This window comes from Alligator mississippiensis, chromosome 1 (assembly GCF_030867095.1).
Source record: "Alligator mississippiensis isolate rAllMis1 chromosome 1, rAllMis1, whole genome shotgun sequence".
NCBI lineage: Eukaryota > Metazoa > Chordata > Crocodylia > Alligatoridae > Alligator > Alligator mississippiensis.
This window is the reverse complement of record NC_081824.1, coordinates 421,463,641-421,479,974: the sequence shown is the minus strand read 5'-3', so window position 1 is coordinate 421,479,974 and position 16,334 is coordinate 421,463,641. Positions and strand designations below refer to the sequence as shown.

General features: G+C 46.0%; 1 protein-coding gene across 3 annotated transcripts in view; it reads right to left on the bottom strand.

The window, feature by feature from the left end:
- Positions 1–16,334, bottom strand: part of DCLK1 (doublecortin like kinase 1) — a 408,479-nt gene that overhangs the window by 157,318 nt on the left and 234,827 nt on the right. The window lies entirely within an intron of this gene.

Below are 16,334 nucleotides of genomic sequence, written 5' to 3'. Positions count from 1 at the left end.
TAAAAAGGCAAAAATGAGACAGATGGTAAAACTGACAAGTGATGTGGTCAGGGTAATGACTGGCCATTTTATGTGTTACATTATGTGTACACACACACACCCCAGCTCCGTTCCTGGTTATTTTTAGTTCCTTTCTCCCATTATATCTGATACTTCCCATCATATAATCCTCATTAGGTATTTCTGTGTCTAGCTTCTACTTGTACCCTCCCTTATAACAGACCATAAGCTGACTGCAAACAGATCACAAAATCCGACTAGAAGCAAATAAATCCATTAGCTATTCTTGGCATGACCTCCACGATGCCAGTATTTAGGACCAAAAAGTACCAGTGTGGGTTTTGTTAGGCTTCAAGCCATCACAGCTTCTCCCTGGAGTCTCTGGGTTAGCCTGAGTTATTCTGCACTACACTGAAAGGGGAGAAGGGGGAGAGGAATAGGTGCAGCATGGAGTTTGACAGGGAAAGGCTATATACCTTGTATTTATTGCAAGACTGCATATAAAATATACCACTACTTATTGTGCTAGAATCAAGAAGCATTGTTCATCTTACTACTAAAGTATTTCACAAAATCATGCTAAGCAAAAGTATGCAAGAGCCAGAGGAAAACTCTACTGGGTTTTTGAATACCCATACTATGTTTTGAGTAACTGACAAGTTAAAAGCTATGAAGAAGCATTTTAATTTTTATTATTTCCAATATGCATATTCAGTTATGGTTTATAGGCAATCTACACCCAAAATTTATAACCCCAAAGATCGGTTGTTTAAGCCTGAAATTTTAATTAGACATGTATTGGCTTTGAACTATCTAGCTGTTAATTTTTTTTCCTTCAGGATCTGTGTATTTCTATTTATTTTGCTCTTTATTACTAGGTCTGCAGATCACAAGCAGCTTAAAGAAAACAAGGCCAGTATCAATTGTGGTAGGAACTGTGACAGCCCCATAAATGTGTGTGCTATCTAGCTAGGCATTTCTAAAGCACTCAGTATTGTGGCGTCTAAGCACCTTCTTAGCCTGAGGTCTGACAGCAATGCTGCTTCTAATGATAAATATACTGCTAGTGTTTGGTGGAATGGGAAGAAAACATTCAGACTATTTAAAATTTAATTTTGGAATTCAAGATAAAAACCTCTCACCTATAACACTTGGCTGTCAACTGTGCCGACTAGAGATAAATCTTTATTTTTAAGCATGTAATATTTGCTGCTCAGTTAGTAAGCTCTACTCCTCTGCCCATTGTGCTGAATTATTCTGAATTGCTACTAGTGTCAGAAAGTGTCTACCCAATAACCTAAGGCCAAAGTGATCAACCACAATAATGCCAAAAGATAAAGTAAATAGTCAGCTAGCGTAAACTGTCACAACTCCACTGATGGCACTGGCAGTTTATACTAGCTAAACATCTTTGTTCAAGGTTATTGGTTTAGACACTCAACTTTTGCAGTCTCAGCTACAGAGAGTGAGTTTAAATAAGAGTTCCAAGCTGGAAATTATGTGAAGAAAAAAAATGAGTATGGTAGAGGGGGAGAGAGAAAATTCTGAGAGAAAACTCCTCATTTACCCATCTCTCACTGGATTAAGGTCATTCCTGCCAGATCTCAGTTGCTTCTGGAATGGATAGGTTAAGCATATATGTGCAATCTTTCTTATTTCCTAGTGTGCATTGTACATACTTACACCCAAAGGGTGCATCTATACATGCTATTACTGCGCATGAACAAATTCTGAAGCTTATTGTTTTGGAGGTTATTGCTCCCCGGCATGCTGTTTGAACATATGCCCAGGAGCAATTAACTCCAAAGCAATAAGCTCCAGAGTTTATTCAGGTGCAGCACATGGAGCCAGGTCAGAGCAGCCCCAGCTGGCAGGGGGGCCCTGGGGACAAGCCTGCCAGCCGAGGGCTGCTTCCACCAGCTCAATGTGGTGTGGAGGGAGTGAGTGGGGCTGAAGGGAGCTTCTGTGCAGGGCTAACCAGCAGGCCGCCCCCACACTAAAGCACCGTCATGCCCCATCCAGCCCCTCCAGCATCTACATGTGTGCTGCCGCAGAGTTTTTTACTCCGTGGCAGAATAGTTCTTAAAAGTATTTACAAGTACTATCCTGCTGTAGAGTAAATTACTTTACTCTAACCTAACAGAGGCGCATGTGTAGACACCGAAACATTTACTGAATAGCTGATTAGTCAACTGCACAGTAAACATCTCAGGCAGACATGCCCAAAATGTGCAAGGTGCTCTCTGCACATGAAAGATGATAACAGTTCCTCCCCTGAAAAGCTTGCAGTTCAGGAAGGAAAACAATGGAGGAGGAAAGGATACAAAAAGATGCATTGTTTTCAAAAACAATACAAAGATGGGTACTCTCAAAATGAAGTATAAAGGACTGAAAAGGAAGGCATGGACAGTATAAAGGGAAGGCAGTATAAAGGGAAGGCATGAAGAGACGCTTCTTGATTGTTCAGCCATGCTCTCACTTCTGTGTAAAAGCCATCAACCTGTAGCTGTTACAGATGTGAAGAAACCATAAATTGAGGTATAACTGATACAGTGTTATAGTTTGCAGATGGCTGTGGTGCATGAATTACCCCATGCATTTCAAGATGTGCTAATTTAGGTGCCTGTGATGTTATTTTATAATACTACCACTTTAACTGCATAAAGTTGATGAAGGAATGGCATGAAAAGGTTTTCCAAAGGAGGGGATCAGACTGTATAAATCCAGAAACTGCTGATACATGCCAGTGTTTCTTAAACTGGAATATACATACCTCTGGGACTATGTGGCAAATGTAGTGGGTTTGTGACAGGAAGGAATGGGAATGAGGAAATAAAAATGGAAGAAAGGAAAGAAAAAAACAAAAAATATGAAGAGGAGTTATTGAGGAGTTACAATGTGGTTATAGTAAGATAAAAATGACTTTTTTCTTATCCACAACAGATGCACAGCAGCATAAGAAGCTTAAAAACGTTACTCAGCTCCCAAACTATATAAGTACATATGCTATTTTTATTTTATAAAACTATACCAAGGTGCCCCTTAATGTATTAGTTCACCAATTTCTTATACCATTAGGCATTAACAAAGATGACACTCTAGAAGAGGAATTTGAAGCAGAAGATAGCCTTACAGATCAGTTCAAGTAGGCTATTTCATGCACAAGAAACAGCATAGAAGGTGGTTGTGGAATATAAGCAGTCAAGTCTACCATCACTTTTGGGAGACAAGAGATAAGAGCTGGTTAAATCAGAAGAGCTATGGACCTGGTCTTATCCCTTGCTTGACCTAGTCTTAGCCCTTGCTTGACCTGGTCTTAGCAACAGGGGATGATCTCGTGGGAAACATGCGAGTTCATGGCAGCCTGGGAGATAGTGACCATCACTTGGTCAAGTTCACTATCCAGCAAAGGGTGGGTAAAATAACTAGTGGGGCTAAGGTGTTGGACTTCAGAAGGGCCAACTTTAGCAAGCTTAGAAGGCTAGTTAGTGAGGGGATGCAACTCAAGAACATAAAGCAAATGGGGGTCCAGGAGGGTTGAAGGTATCTCAAGGGAATGAACCTTGGAGCTCAAAAGGAGTCTATCCTACTACGTATGAATAGAGGTAAGGGAGCAAAAAATCCCCCTTGGCTGAACAGGGAACTCCAGGAGAGTCTGGGGGCAAAGAAAGAGATGTATAGGCAATGGAAGCAGGGAGCAACCACCAAGGAGGAATATATCTCCCTGGTGCGCTATTGCAGGGAATCAGTTAGACAGGCCAAGGCGGGGCTTGAGCTCAGGCTGGCTTCAACAATCAAGGACAATAAAAAGTCCTTCTTCAGGTATATAGCGGGCAAAAGGAAAGCTCAGTGCAACATAGGGCCCCTGCAGGACAAATCAGGACAGTTGGTGGTTGATGCAGGGAAAAAAGCAGAGCTCTTCAATGAGTTCTTTGCTTCAGTATTTCTATGTACTAACCAAGCCAATTCCCCCCACCTTGATCATTGACGCATGTCCACATGGCACCAGTCCGCCTATGGTTAGTTCTGAAATAGTTAAGGAGCTCCTGGAGGAGCTGGATGGGTACAAGTCAGCAGGCCTGGATGACCTCCATCCACGGCTGCTGAAAGACTTGGCCAGTGTCATAGCTGAGCCACTGGCACAGCTGTTCGAGCACTCATGGTGCTCTGGCCAGGTCCCTGAGGACTGGAGAAGGGCCAATGTGGTGCCCATTTTCAAGAAAGGGAGAAGGGATGAGCCGGGTAACTTTAGACCAGTCAGTCTTACCTCTATTCCTGGGAAAATGCTAGAGAAAATAATCAAAGAACACATTTGTGAAGGCCCAGCAGGGGAAACGACGCTGAAGGGAAACCAGCACGGATTTGTCACAGGTAGATCCTGCTTAATAAACCTTGCAGCCTTCTATGACCAGGTCACTCAGTGCCTGGACGCGGGAGCCAAGGCTGATGTCATCTTCCTGGACTTTAGGAAGACCTTCAACACAGTTTCGCACCCTATCCTCATTGGGAAGCTAGCAGACTGCAGAGTGGACGCCTACACGGTCAGGTGGGTGACCAACTGGCTTAGGGACCGCACCCAGAGAGTGGTGGTGGTTGGCTCCTTCACAGCCTGGAGGGAGGTGGGCAGTGGGATCCTGCAAGGTTCGGTCCTCGGACCGATATTATTCAATATCTTCATCAGCGATTTGGACAAGGGCGTGGAGAGCACCTTCTCCAAGTTCGCTGATGATACCAAGTTAGGGGGCAAAGTTAGTACACCGGAGGGCAGGGAGCAGATTCAGGCTGACCTGGACAGGTTGGATCAATGGGCAGAGAGAAATAGGATGCAATTTAATAAAGATAAATGTAAGGTACTCCACCTGGGAAGGAGGAACCCCCAGCACACCTATAGGTTAGGGAGTGTCCTTCTCAGCAGCTCGGAGGCAGAGAGGGATCTTGGAGTCATAAGTGACTCCAAGATGAACATGAGCCGGCAGTGTAATGAGGCCATCAACAAGGCCAAATGCACGTTGTCATCCATTAGCAGGTGCATGACTAATAGAAAAAGGAGGTGATGCTTCCTCTCTATGTGGCACTGGTCAGGCCGCATTTGGAGTACTGTGTCCAGTTTTGGGCGCCACACTTCAAGAGGGACGCGGGGAATCTGGAGAGGGCCCAGAGGAGGGCCACTCACATGATTAGTGGCCTTCGTGATAGACCCTACAGGAGGAGGTTGAGAGAGCTGAATCTCTTCAGCCTTCACAAGAGATGGCTGAGGGGAGATCTTGTGGCCACCTATAAATTTATTAGGGGAGGTCAATGGAGAATAGGGGAAGTGCTGTTTACTAAGGCGCCCCAGGGAGTGACTAGGAATAACGGGTGTAAACTAGTTGAGAGTAGATTTAGGTTAGATATTTGGAAGAAATTTTTCACGGTAAGGGTGGCCAGGATCTGGAATGGGCTTCCAAGAGAAGTGGTGCTATCACCTAGCTTGGAGGTCTTCAAGAGGAGGCTAGATAGTCACCTGGCTGGGGTCATCTGACCTCGGTCCTCTTTCCTGCCAGGGGCAGGGGGTTGGACACCATGATCCATTGTGGTCCCTTCCGACCCTACAATCTATGAATCTATGAATGGAGAACCTTCTAGGCCTTTTAAAACAGACACTCTTCTAATATGGCTTTGAATAGCACCCATTCTATGATTATCAGTTGGGCACATCTAGAGTCCTCCTCTCTAATTTTTCAGAGCAGGAAAAAGTCTCTTAAGAGGGTTTGACACAGTTAAGGTGCTAACACAGAGCTTCTCACTAATAAGAACATTCTATAGCAGAAAATCAGTCCAGATACACTCATTTCTGTACTTGCCAGTTGAGCAGAAATTCATGCTTCAGGGAGCTTGGACTCATGAAGAGGCAGAAATGCTACTGTTAAGATGTCACCCAATTACTCACAAGTATGCAGCTGTTGCAACTTGGGATATATCCTGTAGAGCTGGTACATGGCCAGGAAACAAACCCTTGTTTACCTGTCTCTGAGACTGCTTCCTGTTAGCAGGTTCTAAAGGCTAAAAACAAATATGGCAATATCCTGTGAATTATGCAAGTTGTATGCAACATGTAGCACTGATAACTGTACCATAAGGGGTTCCTTCTGCTCAGATCAAAGAGCTAATGACTAGGGCTGTGAGAAGCTTTGGGTAGTGTTTTGATTCGGAGGAGATTCAGCCCAATTCGGTGGCCAAATCTCTGAATCTGAATCGAATCAGGGGATCAATTAAAAAGTCCAAACTGATTCGAAGCTCTCTGAATCTTCAGAAAAGATTTAGATTTACGATGATTCAGACAGTCCCCAGTGGCTGCAGCCAGACTAGGAGCTGATAAGTAGGGGCGGGGGAGGGGGGGTTGGAGGAGGGGGAAGGGAACCATGGACAGACCCCTGCCAGGCCCCATCCCCTTCCTGCTCCTCCAGCCCCCCGACCACTGCCTACACCCCCAGCCCCACCATGGCTGCCCTGCTCACCCCAGCTCCCAATGCTTTAAAAAAAAGCCTGGGCTCACCAAGTGCTGCTGGATGGGGGGGGCAATCCCTACTGCCCCCCACTGCCCCATGCTGCATGGAGGGCTCTGCACGAGCCCCCCAACCCCCCCTCACTCCCCGAGGCCCCGCCATGGCTGTCTCATCCGCCCCAGCCCCGGCCCTTTAAGAAAAAAAATTAAAGAAACCCTGGGACTCAGCACTCCTGCAGCAGCCTCAGGGCTTTTGGAGGCTTGTGGAAGAGCCTCCCACATTGTGGGAGGCAGTGAGGATCACCCCCCCCACGTGGCATGAACGGTGAGTCTGGGGGTTTTCTCTGTTTTTTTTTTTTCTTTAAAGGGACAGAGCTGGGGCAGGCGGGCCAGACATGGGGGGGGGGGGGGGCTGGGACAGCGGGAAGGGGTGGGGGGTGGGGGAGGCAGTGGGGATCACCCCCCCTTGCCCGGCAGCACCCACTGAGTTGGGGCTTTTTTATTCATAGTTCTGGGAGCTGGGGTGGGTGGGGCAGCCATTGCCAGGCTGGGAGAGTGGGCAGGGGATGGGCCTGGCCTGGGTGATTTGGAGATCTGGCAGGAGCCAAATCTCTGAATCAGATTCAGTGGAATTGATTAGGGACAGTGATTCAAATCACTGAATCAAATCACTGTCCCCCGAATTGGCAGTGAATACTAGCCTCTTTGCACAGGCCTACTAATGATCTCCCTTACAAATAACCTCAACACAGATGATAGACTGATGGATACAAAGATAAAACCCCCAGAAGTAAGGGTATGTCACTCGCACCCAACAAAAGCAATAGACTTTTAACCACCTACTCAGACAAAGACCTTTGAAATTTCAAATCTACTGTCTGTGAAATGCCCTTTTTATATACACCAATGAAATGTAACTCCTGAAGCAACCTTGCTTAATGTCAACATACTCACCAATTTCAAATTCTCAATTTCTTTTTTTTACCTTGGTCAAGATATTGAGAAAGTGTCAGTATTCAGGTTCCTCAATTTTAGCAACATCTCTTTTTTGCCAGTATCCTGAATTCATTAAAATATTATTTTATTCCAGGACATTTCAGAGACTTTTTCATTACTGGCAACAAACCTATATACCAGTATTACTCACTCTCAGTGGCCCGGTACATCATGACAAATTGTATAGGAGAATTTCCAATAATGAGCAGGATGCAGCACTATGCTAAAACCCCGTACATTCTTACTGGATAGATCCCAAAGGATCCTAATGGAAACCTGCTCCAAATCACAGAAGTTCACACATTGCTCATTTCTTACATCCTCCAACAGCTTCTTCAGCTCTCACAAAAATTATGGCAACTTAGAGTGTCTTCTGTACTAGTATACAGATAGCTCTAACTAGACAACCACTTTCCTTACCAAATACCAAAATAGCCTCTGACATCACCAGGGATCCTGGTTTTCTCTGATAAAAAAAACTCCAATTTTTGGATTAAAAATAGTAACCCAAAATCCACGTTTTTCCAATATTCAAATAAAACACCGCTATATTAATTAATTAATTTATTTATTTATTAGTGCCATTTCATTTTCATGAAGGAAAAATGTGGATTTTGGGTTACTTTTCTTAATCCAAAATCAGGGATTTTGTTTTATCAGAGAAAACCAGGACCCACTGGATATCACCAAGGTGTCCCAATGCTTGGAAGTAGATAAGTAGATAAATAGATAAGGAGCACCTGGCTAGGGACAAACATTACACATAAACCAGTTTAAGTGGTCAGAAAATGGTTTAAACCTGTAACAGAATGGATGTTCAGTGCACATAAACCAGTTTGAGAATGACTGAAACTGGTTTGAGATAAACCTGGTTGAATGTAGTATCAGACTTAACTGATTTAGACCAAACCAGTTTAAGCAATGTCTGTCCCAGACCCTTTGCTGGTTTAAGTTAAATCAGAGTCCCCCAGCATCCTGACATGCTCTCTGGGCTGGGCAGGGCTCTCTGTTCCAGAGAGCTGAGTTGGCCCCTCCCCTCTACTCCCTGGCTGCAGCTAAGACAGAGACTGCAGGGTCTGCCTGGATTTCTCCTGCTGTCCCTTCCTTCCCCTCACCACTCTCTGCTGAAGCAGGGATTCCCCACTCCCCTCTGCCTTACAAAGACACCTCTCAGAATTAGCTAGCATACCACATGCTGGCTATAGTCTGTATTGTGGGAGACAGGACAAAGCCAGACAGCACAGTGTCAGCTTAGGGATTTTTGGAGCTAATCATCAGGTAGCTGGTAACACCCCCTCCATTCCTTCCTTGAAAAAAAGTTGTTTAAGAAGAGCTTGAACTAATGAGAGACGCTTTTGTTTTCTTAATGGGCTTATAAACACTGAGTTACGGGTAATAAACACTATGTTACCAACTCTCTGCTGGGCTGCTAGGGGGGAACACCTCCCTAACCAGAGCATCCTGCCAGGGCCTGGCCATGGCTCCCCTCAGCTCAGCACCATGGAAGGGTGGGGAGGGCTTCTCTAGTGACCTCCGGGTTTTAGCCTGAGCCACTGTAGCCATTTGTCTGCATTTCTGGAATGAAAAGGGATGGCTATCCACCTCCAAATTGGTTAAAGCTTTGCAGTTAGCTTTGCAGGCTAGCCTGCAAAGATTGCATCAATTCAGGCTCAGGCTTTTTGAATGTCTGTCCCTAGCCTTAAAAGAAAACCAGGACCCTGGACATCATCAAGGTATCCCAATGTTTGGAAGTAGATAAATAGATAAAGAGCACCTGAGTTTAAATTGGTCTAGGGAATGCAGAAGCCATGTAACAAGAAAGATGATACAGAAGAATTAGTTGATACCCTAGCCTCAAAGGCCAGGGTATTAGACCTCAGCTTATCAAAGTAAAGCAGAATTCCATAGCACAACTACACTCAACTCCTGAATACCAATGTTTCATAATAGTGAGTAATCCTTTCTATGGGGGCTTTTAACTGGACAAATGTGTCCCTTCTCTTGAAGCAGATTTTGTCACCAGGGTCCACATTAAGCATCAGATCATTGGGTCTGGCTAAGCTGTGATCAGTGCAGGATGTGGGGGCAGGTGGCAGAGAATAAAATGCAGCATGTTCCCTTACACCTTCCCCAAATTCCAGAGGCTTTTGAATCCAAACACATTTTGGGTTAGGATTGAGTTTCAGAGCTACACTAACTTGCTAGAACATGCTATCAGCTATTCTACTGGTTTGGAGCCTCACAGCATAATGCAAGACAGAGCCATGAAACCATTTGTTCCAGCATGCACCTCTCTTGATGGCTTCTAATTTTCTGTCACTCTGCATCTTTCCAATGATGATGAATGGGCACAAATACCTAGCTCTTAATGATATCTCGACCAGAATAGTTCAATTCCTTCCACTTCCCTGAACATAGCCACTAGCAAAAGGATGCCATTGGTACAACACTCAGCACTTTGCCTCCAACCAAAGGTTGATGTTCCACACCTGCACCTTGTGACAGTAGCCTCTTATCCACCTGCTTTATAAACAAACAAAAAATTAAGGCACAACTCCCAACTAATACCTCAATACGTCAGAGGCTGTTTCATTCTCTGTGCTTCTCAGGGCTGATGCAGTAAAAAGAACCTGCATTTTCCACTGCTAAAAACCAGAGAAAAACATTTTAATCATTGGCCGAACCTCTGTAACAGAAAATATCAGAATGGAATCAAACCCAACTGTGCAGAAGTTTAAATTAAACATATATCTTTAAATCAAGCCAGGCTCCAGTAACTGCAGATGTAAACAACAAAGAGAAGGAACATGTTATAAAAAAGGAAAATCCACTTATTAAAGTAAAATATCACTGTCCACAAAAGAACAAAAAAAACACAATCCAATTTCTGTTAGACTTCAATGTTGCCACCTCTTTTTTTCATTGCTTAAATACAAAATTTAACAGGTACCCAAGGAAAATCCTTGAAAAAATTATCAACAAACACATCTGTGGGAGCCCACTGGCTGATGCAGAGAGGTAACCAACATGGGTTTATAGCAGGCAGGTCCTGCCTGACTAACCTACTTTCTTTTTATGACAAGGCCACCAAATGTTTAGAAGCAGGAGTCGAGGTGGATGTTATCTATCTGGACTTCAAGGCCTTTGACACAGTATCCCATACTATCCTTATTAATAAACTGAGGAGATTTGCCTTGGATGATTATATGGTAGAATGGGTAGCAAACTGGCTCAGAGGTCACACACAGAGAGTGGTGGTGGATGGGTCAGTGTCAACCTGGAAAGATATGTGCAGTGGAGTCCCTCAGGGCTCAGTTTTGGGGCCGATGCTGTTCAACATCTTCATCAGTGATCTGGATGAGGGGGTGGGAAGCATCCTGTCCAAATTCGCGGATGACACAAAAATATGAAGTGAAGCTAACACCCAAGAGAAGGAACCAGATCCAGGCTGACCTCAGCAGGTTGGGGAAGCGGGCAGAGAGCAACAGGATGCAATTCAATAAAGACAAGTTCAAGGTGCTGCATCTAGGGAGAAAAAACTGCCATCATGCCTATAAGCTGGGGGGCGACCTTCTCAGCACCACTGAAGCAGCAAGAGATCTTGGAGTCACTGCTGACTCCAGGATGAACATGAGGCATCAATGTGATGAAGTGGTCGGCAGAGCCAATCGCACCTTGTTGTGCATCCGTAGGTGCTTCACAAACAGGTCCAGGGAGGTGATTCTCCCTCTCTACATGGCACTGGCCAGACTGTAGCTTGAGTACTGTGTCCAGTTCTGGACGCTGCATTTCAAGTGGGATACAAACAACCTGGAGAGGGTCCAAAGAAAAGCCACTCATCTGATTGGAGGCCTGCATGGAAGGCCTTACGAGGAAAGGCTAAGGGACCTTAACCTCTTCAGCCTGTCCAAGAGAAGGCTGAGAGGGGACCTTGTGGTGGTGTACAAATTTATAAGGGGAGAGCAACACAAAGTAGGCAATGATCTGTTTACCAGGGCACCCCCTGGAACAACAAGGAACAACTGCCATAAGCTATTGGAGAGTAGGTTTAGACTGGATATTAGAAAAAAGTTCTTCATGGTCAGGGTTGCCAGGATCTGGAATGGGCTTCCAAGGGAGGTGGTGCTCGCCCCATCCTTGGGGGTCTTCAAGAGGAGACTGAACAGGCACCTGGCTGGGATCACATGATCCCAGGTTTGGTGACCCTTTTCTTGCTTGCCAGGGGCAGGGGGTCGGACTAGATGGCCCACTGATGTCCCTTCCAACCCTAGAATCTATGAATCTAGCTAAGAGAGATGATGTAGGTGAGCTGCTGACCTTTACTTATCTTGATTCCTTTCAAAAGGATATCTTCCTCTGTAATCCTAACATCACAATCAGTTGTAGGACCTGAAATGTCTGTTGCAGTAATGTTGCTGAACAAGCCCAAAATAAGTAATCTTGCAGGGAGTTGAGCAACATTACAATTAAAGGATATTACTGGCAGTTTTCTACTCACATTTTACTTTTTGCAATAGAAAATTAGTTGAAATTGGCTGTGGGGTTGCAGACTACTGCTGAGAAAACAGCCTTTTAAAAGGGGAGAGGAAATGAAAGGAATGGTATGAAGATTCTAGGAGATGTATTTAAAATTTAGAGAAAAATATTTAAAATACACAAAAGGGATAGGGAAAGGGATATGTTTTAGTATTTGGAAAAAAGGGCTGGAATCCTGCACTATGCTGGCTGTTCATCCTCTAAATTACTCTGTAGCTTTGAACAAATAATTCATCTTAACAAAAGTACTGAAGAGAGTTGGAAGCCAAAGTTCACTGACTTTCACTGAGACTTGGGTACCTAAATCACTTTTGAAAGTGGGATTTAGAGTTTTAGAATAAAAGAAAAGTAGGATTGGAAGGGACTTTAGGAGGTCAGTTAGTTTAACCCTCTGTTCAAGGCAGGAACTTCCCTGTCTAAACCATTGCAAGAAAAACATCTGGGTAATATTCATTCAAGAATGTACAGTGGTGGAGATTTTGGACCGTGTTACATATTAATTTTAGATGGCTCCCAGAGCTCTAAATGCCTGGATTGTCCACACGTTAACACCTGAAACTAGTTGGAGCCACACTTTAGGTGACTTAAAGTTGCGCCACTCCAGGGTAGGTTCCTCTGATGCGTGTTACTTAGTTCATGTTCCATTAATGTGTGGTTACTCTACACAGATGAGCTGCCCAAATTGAAGTCCTCCAGCATCCCAGGATGAAGATTCCCCTCCCCAACCCTCCTGTTCTGTGTGGGCAAACTTTCCACCCTGTGCACTCTACTGCCTGTGGGGCTATTCTGCTACCAAACCAACTCCCCCTCCCACTCCTGCATGTGTGACTTTCCCAGCCTCAGGGGTGCAACCCCAGGCAAACAGCCTGCAGAGCATATGCCAGCAAGCCAGGTCATAGGACATGGAGTCTAGGGGAAGTGGGGGGAACAAGGTAAAGGGACAGATCAAGTCCCCATGGGCTGGGGCTTCCTTCCCAGGGCAGAGGTAGTAGTTCCCCCAAAAGCATCTTCCCTCACTGCTCTCACCTCCCAGCCACCCCAGGAAGCATGAGCAGCAGCCCCCACACCTAAATCCCAAATCTCAGTTCATTAAAATGAGCCCTTCTTTATTTTACTTCCTCTATTTCTTTTTAAATTCTTTTTCCCCCCTTTTTTGCTTCTTTTTATTTTACCCTTCAGTGACTGACTTCCTTCATTTTACCACCCTTCTTCCACCCCCATTTCATTCCTACCTCCCATTTCATTACCTACCTCCATCCCATGAACTCTCTGCTTCCCAGCTTCATGTTTCTGCCCCGCCCCCCTCCCCTGTAAACCCATCCCTCATACACCCCCACCTAGAGCAGGGATCGAAGCCTTTCCTGGCTCACCAGCCCTGTACTGGCAACTCACAGTTGTTACTCTTAGTCAGGTCCCTGCTTACCAGCCCTCTGGGCAAGTCCCAGCTGTGCAGAGGGATGGTCAGAGAAGGTTTTTAGTGACTGCTCCAAAACTTGAGTTATCACTAACACTGATCAGCATCTGAGCAGCTCAAAGTGCAATGTGTACCAAGGCCCTCTATCACATTTCTAAAAGTGGTCTAATATTTAGCCACGCTCATAGTTAGAAAGCTCTTTTGAATATCCAACCTAAATTTCCCCTGTTACAATTTAGCACCCATTGCTTCTTGGCCAGTTCCATGTGGATAAAGAAAACAGTTAATCACAGCCCCTTTTTAAGAGTGTTTTTAAAAGTTGAAGACTTATCTTACTGCTCCTCAATCTTCTCCAGACTAAATAACAGCAGTTCTTCCAAACTTTCCTCCTATGTCAAGATTGGTTCGTGCCACATTCACATTCCCACAACTAACTTTTAGGCACCCAGCTCTCAGAATGGAATTCACAAACCTAAAATAGGTGCTTAAAATGCCATAGCAAATGCTGAAGGATGGAATTCACAACCTCCAGCAAGCTGAGCAGGGGACATGGAGAACAGCCAATAGGAAGTGCTGAACAGAGGTGTCTCTGAATTCCTGCCTCTACCCAGATTTAGGTGTTTTACACAGGCCTGGAGGCAGGCACTTGCGTGAGAATGGGATTTGCAGAACAAAACACTTCCCACACTTACAGGCTGAAGTCATCCCCTTGATTGTATAGGATCCACTCAGCTTTCGCATTTCAGGACACAATTACAGTAAGAAGTAGTGCTGTTACCCTACCTCTATGTACTTGGCAACTGTCGATCCTCGGGATCATGGTGTACACGCAAGAGGTCTATGCGAGCATCACACCAAGACCTTCAGCACAGTACTCTGCTCAGCAGGAGTATGGAGGAATGGAGGCTGCCCTAGACCTACCATTCTGCCTTTAGACAGAGACAGAATCCAGAGTTTCAGTGCCTCAATGGTTGTAGTTTCTGCCACAGCACAATAGATTAGAGCTGCTGCTGACTGCCTAATATCTCAGTAAGGACATATTTCTGTCAGGGTGATGTCAGCCTTTCTCTAACCAAGAACTACCCAGAAAGCAGTGGGGGCTATGGTTTTGAGGCACCCTTACTCTGGAGGCTGTACCATTGTGGTATTTTATAGGAGATACCCCATCAGGAGTAGCCCAACCACACTGCGACCAGGCTCTCCAGTTAGATGTAGTTTACAGTCATACACCAGACCACCTGTTTATGTAATTCTGATATAAATTAACTATTCCCAGTTTAAAAGAAGATGACTGAACAAGTGAGAGGAAGACACATGTAGGTGTGAGATAAAATTGCTACACATGCAGTACAGGAATGCCTGACAAAGTTCTGCTCTGCAAATTTTACTCATAATATGCAGTCTCAAACTAGCACAGCAGAAGTCAGCACCCCACAGCTGTTATATGAAGCCTCTGGCAGCTGCCCAGCTAAAACAGCTGGATTAACAGGCCTGTTTGGAAGTACTTGCTTCCTTTTTTTGTTTAAGTTTCTAGAAGTGCTTATACCTTCTATCTTCTATATAAAAAGCACATTTTATATGACATAGAAAAGTGTCATTTAGATTAAGAGGAAGTGGAAGATCTAGGTCAGGGGTAACAACCATATGGTAACAGTCCCTGGGTTCTGGAATTGCACCAAAACAGCAGCTTCAGCAGCCACAGGAATTATGTTGCTGATGCTCACAGGTCACCAGGCCTGTGGGAAGCCCCATGGTCTAGATCAGTAGTTTCTAACCTTTTTAAAGTGAAGATCACTTTTTGAAGTAAAGAGTAGCCCAGGATCTAGTGCTCCTCCCTGCCCCCTGCCCCCCACGCCCACCCTCGCCACTCTCCCATGTTCTAGCCATACCCCAGCACATTTGTTCCCTGGTCAAGGCTGGAAGCCTCCTCAGGCCTGTGGAAGCAGAGGGCTTGGTCTCCTCGGCAGGCAGGACAGAGACGGGGAGCAGTGCGGTGGCAGTGAGATCTGGACCTGGGTGCCTGAAGCATCCTGGCAGGACCATCTTGCCCCTCCCTCCCTGTGCTCCCTCCACCAGCGCTTTCCCACCAGGTGCCTGGAGCAGCAAATCCAGGTCCCCGCACACATAGGCTTTCCTTGCAATCTCCGTCAGGGCCAGTGCTGCCTCCCACTCTGCCCTTCCATGCACTGCTCTCCCCTGAAGCCCCTGCACTTGGCGGAGCTGCCGCTTCTGGAGGAGCCAGAGCACCAGGATGGGCTGAGCAGCCTGGGGCTGGGGCAGGGCTCAGCACCACCCGGAGTCTCCTCTTGAGCTGCAGCTACCCCCACAAGCACTGTTGGAACCGAAGGGAGAGAAGGCTGCGGTACAAGAGCCGCTCTCCCAGAGCGTCTCCCCAGAGCATTTGTTCCCTCCCCTTGGCGCTGCTCAGAGCCTGTTCTGGTTCCCAGGGTCAATGCAGCCAAAGGAACCCCTCACCCAGGGCCCTGTGGGGTGAGCGCTGTGGGGCAGGACTGGCACTGCTGGGGCAAGGAGGTGCAGGCATTTGTGCCTCCCCAGGTTCAGCAGCCACGTGCTCCACGGGGCACTCAGCAGCTCTGACTTGAGACCAGCACAGGGCTGGGCTGAAGGAGCCCAGCTGCAGGGGGTAGAGTTAGATCTTCATTCACCCGGCCCGGCTCCAGCGGTGGCGGCAGGGAAAGTAACTCAGTCCAGCAGCAGGATGTCTATGGCATTCCACAGCTCCCAGAGCAGCTGCAGCTCTGTATATCAGTCTGCGGGGGCCGAGTGCATATGCGCTTATCCCCCCCAGACAGAGATCGACTATTGGAGGCTCCGCGACTGACCAGTCAATTGTGATTGACCGGTTGGTGATCATTGGTCTAGATCCAGCCTGCAGGGCCCAAA